We start from the raw sequence: 2,500 nt of genomic DNA on the forward strand, positions 1-2,500 counted from the left end.
CCTGGTTAGTACTTGAATGAGAGACCACCTGGGAATACCAGGTGCTGTAGGCCTTTTTTTCTTCTCTCTTGTTCTGGCTTCCTTCAATGCTGTTTTCTAGATGTATAAGAGATGTAGGTCAATAGGAAAACAATACCTACAGCCACACCACCCTGAACAAGCCCAATCTCATCTGATCTTGGAAGCTAAGCAGGGACGGGCCTGGTTAGTACTTGGATGTAAGAGCACCTGGGAATACCAGGGGCTGTAGGCCTTTTTTTCTACTCTCTTGTTCCGGCTTCCTTCAATGCTGGTTTCTAGATGTATAAGAGATGTAGGTCAATAAGAAAACAATACCTACAGCCACACCACTCTGAACAAGCCCAATCTCATCTGATCTTGGAAGCTAAGCAGGGATGGGCCTGGTTAGTACTTGGATGGGAGACCACCTGGGAATACCAGGTGCTGTAGGCTTTTTTTTTTTCTCTCTTGTTCCGGCTTCCTTCATTGCTGGTTTTTAGATGTATAAGAGATGTAAGTCAATAGGAAACCAATACCTACAGCCACACCACCCTGAACAAGCCTGATCTTGGAAGCTAAGCAGAGCCGGGGTTGGTTAGTACTTGGATGCAAGACCACCTGGGAATACCAGGTGCTGTAGGCCTTTTTTTTTTCTCTCTTGTTCCGACTTTCTTCAATGCTGGTTTTGAGATGTATAAGAGATGTAGGTCAATAGGAAACAGTTACCTACAGCCACACCACCCTGAACAAGCCCAATCTCGTCTGATCTTGGAAGCTAAGCAGGGCTGGGCCTGGTTAGTACTTGGATGGGAGACCACCTGGAAATATCAGGTGCTGTAGGCTTTTTTTTTTCTCTCTTGTTCCGGCCTCCTTCAATGCTGGTTTTGATATGTATAAGAGATGTAGGTCAATAGGAAACCAATACCTACAGCCACACCACCCTGAACAAGCCCAATCTCGTCTGATCTTGAAAGCTAAGCAGGTCCGGGCCTGGTTAGTACTTTTTTTTTCTCTCTTGTTCTGGCTTCCTTCAATGCTGGTTTTAAAATGTATAAGTGATGTAGGTCATTAGGAAACCAATACCTACAGCCACACCACCCTGGACAAGCCCAATCTCATCTGATCTTGGAAGCTAAGCAGAGCCGGGCCTGGTTAGTACTTGGATGGGAGACCACCTGGGAATACCAGGTGCCCTAGGCCTTTTTTTCTTCTCTCTTGTTCCGGCTTCCTTCAATGCTGGTTTCTAGATGTATAAGAGATGTAGGTCAATAGGAAAACAATACCTACAGCCACACCACCCTGAACAAGCCCAATCTCATCTGATCTTCGAAGCTAAGCAGGGCCGGGCCTGGTTAGTAATTGGTTGGGAGACCACCTGGGAATACCAGGTGCTGTAGGCCTTTTTTTTTTCTCTCTTGTTCCGGCTTCCTTCAATGCTGGTTTTGAGATTATAAGAGATGTAGGTCAATATAAAACCATTACCTACAGCTACACATCTCTGAACAATCCCAATCTCGTTTGATCTTGGAAGCTAAGCAGGGCCGGACCTGGTTAGTACTTTGATGGGAGACCACCTGGGAATACCAGGTGCTGTAGGCCTTTTTTTTTTTCTCTCTTGTTCTGGCTTCCTTCAATGCTGGTTTTGAGATGTATAAGAGATGTAGGTCAATAGGAAACCAATACCTACAGCCACACCACCCTGAACAAGCCCAATCTCGTCTGATCTTGGAAGCTAAGCAGGGCCAGGCCTGGTTAGTACTTGGATGGGAGACCACCTGGCAATACCAGCTGCTGTAGGCCTTTTTTTTTATCTCTCTTGTTCCGGCTTCCTTCAATGCTGGTTTTGAGATGTATAAGTGATGTAGGTCAATAGGAAACCAATACCTACAACCACTCCACCTTGAACAAGCACAATCTCGTCTGATCTTGAAAGATAAGCAGCGCCGGGCCTAGTTAGTACTTGAATGGGAGACCACCTGGGAATACCAGGTGCTGTAGGCTTTTTTTTTCCCTCTCTTATTCCGGCTTCCTTCAATGCTTATTTTGAGATGTATAAGAGATGTAGGTCAATAGGAAACCAATACCTACAACCACTCCACCTTGAACAAGCACAATCTCGTCTGATCTTGAAAGATAAGCAGCACCGGGCCTAGTTAGTACTTGAATGGGAGACCACCTGGGCATACCAGGTGCTGTAGGCCTTTTTTTCTTCTCTCTTGTTCCGGCTTCCTTCAATGCTGTTTTCTAGATGTATAAGAGATATAGGTCAATAAGAAAACAATACCTACAGCCACACCACCCTGAACAAGCCCAATCTCGTCTGATCTTGGAAGCTAAGCAGGGACGGGCCTGGTTAGTACTTGGATGGGAGACCACCTGGGAATACCAGGGGCTGTAGGCCTTTTTTTCTTGTCTCTTGTTCCGGCTTCCTTCAATGCTGGTTTCTAGTTGTATAAGAGATGTAGGTCAATAGGAAAAAAATCCCTACAGCCACACCACC

The 2,500-nt window shown here is 45.7% G+C and overlaps 4 non-coding genes and 7 pseudogenes across 4 annotated transcripts in view; all 11 read left to right on the forward strand.

Moving 5' to 3' along the window:
• LOC142110036 (5S ribosomal RNA) overlaps window positions 1–53 on the forward strand; it is a 119-nt pseudogene extending 66 nt beyond the window's left edge.
• Window positions 54–134: 81 nt separating this feature from the next.
• On the forward strand, window positions 135–253 carry LOC142109812 (5S ribosomal RNA; annotated as a pseudogene).
• Window positions 254–334: 81 nt separating this feature from the next.
• LOC142110241 (5S ribosomal RNA) lies at window positions 335–453 on the forward strand. The gene has a single exon (XR_012680499.1). It is a non-coding gene; the product is annotated as a 5S ribosomal RNA (ribosomal RNA).
• A 271-nt stretch (window positions 454–724) lies between these two features.
• On the forward strand, window positions 725–843 carry LOC142110846 (5S ribosomal RNA). Its single transcript, XR_012680780.1, has one exon. It is a non-coding gene; the product is annotated as a 5S ribosomal RNA (ribosomal RNA).
• Window positions 844–1,081: 238 nt separating this feature from the next.
• LOC142110000 (5S ribosomal RNA) lies at window positions 1,082–1,200 on the forward strand (annotated as a pseudogene).
• Window positions 1,201–1,281: 81 nt separating this feature from the next.
• LOC142109917 (5S ribosomal RNA) lies at window positions 1,282–1,400 on the forward strand (annotated as a pseudogene).
• An 80-nt stretch (window positions 1,401–1,480) lies between these two features.
• On the forward strand, window positions 1,481–1,599 carry LOC142110139 (5S ribosomal RNA; annotated as a pseudogene).
• An 82-nt stretch (window positions 1,600–1,681) lies between these two features.
• LOC142110258 (5S ribosomal RNA) lies at window positions 1,682–1,800 on the forward strand (annotated as a pseudogene).
• An 82-nt stretch (window positions 1,801–1,882) lies between these two features.
• On the forward strand, window positions 1,883–2,001 carry LOC142110490 (5S ribosomal RNA; annotated as a pseudogene).
• A 281-nt stretch (window positions 2,002–2,282) lies between these two features.
• LOC142110699 (5S ribosomal RNA) lies at window positions 2,283–2,401 on the forward strand. The gene has a single exon (XR_012680638.1). It is a non-coding gene; the product is annotated as a 5S ribosomal RNA (ribosomal RNA).
• An 81-nt stretch (window positions 2,402–2,482) lies between these two features.
• Window positions 2,483–2,500, forward strand: part of LOC142109826 (5S ribosomal RNA) — a 119-nt gene continuing 101 nt past the window's right edge. Inside the window, exon 1 of the ribosomal RNA XR_012680449.1 lies at window positions 2,483–2,500. This exon is cut by the window's right edge and continues 101 nt beyond it. This is a non-coding gene — a ribosomal RNA (5S ribosomal RNA).

Source organism: Mixophyes fleayi (assembly GCF_038048845.1).
Source record: "Mixophyes fleayi isolate aMixFle1 chromosome 3 unlocalized genomic scaffold, aMixFle1.hap1 SUPER_3_unloc_1, whole genome shotgun sequence".
NCBI lineage: Eukaryota > Metazoa > Chordata > Amphibia > Anura > Limnodynastidae > Mixophyes > Mixophyes fleayi.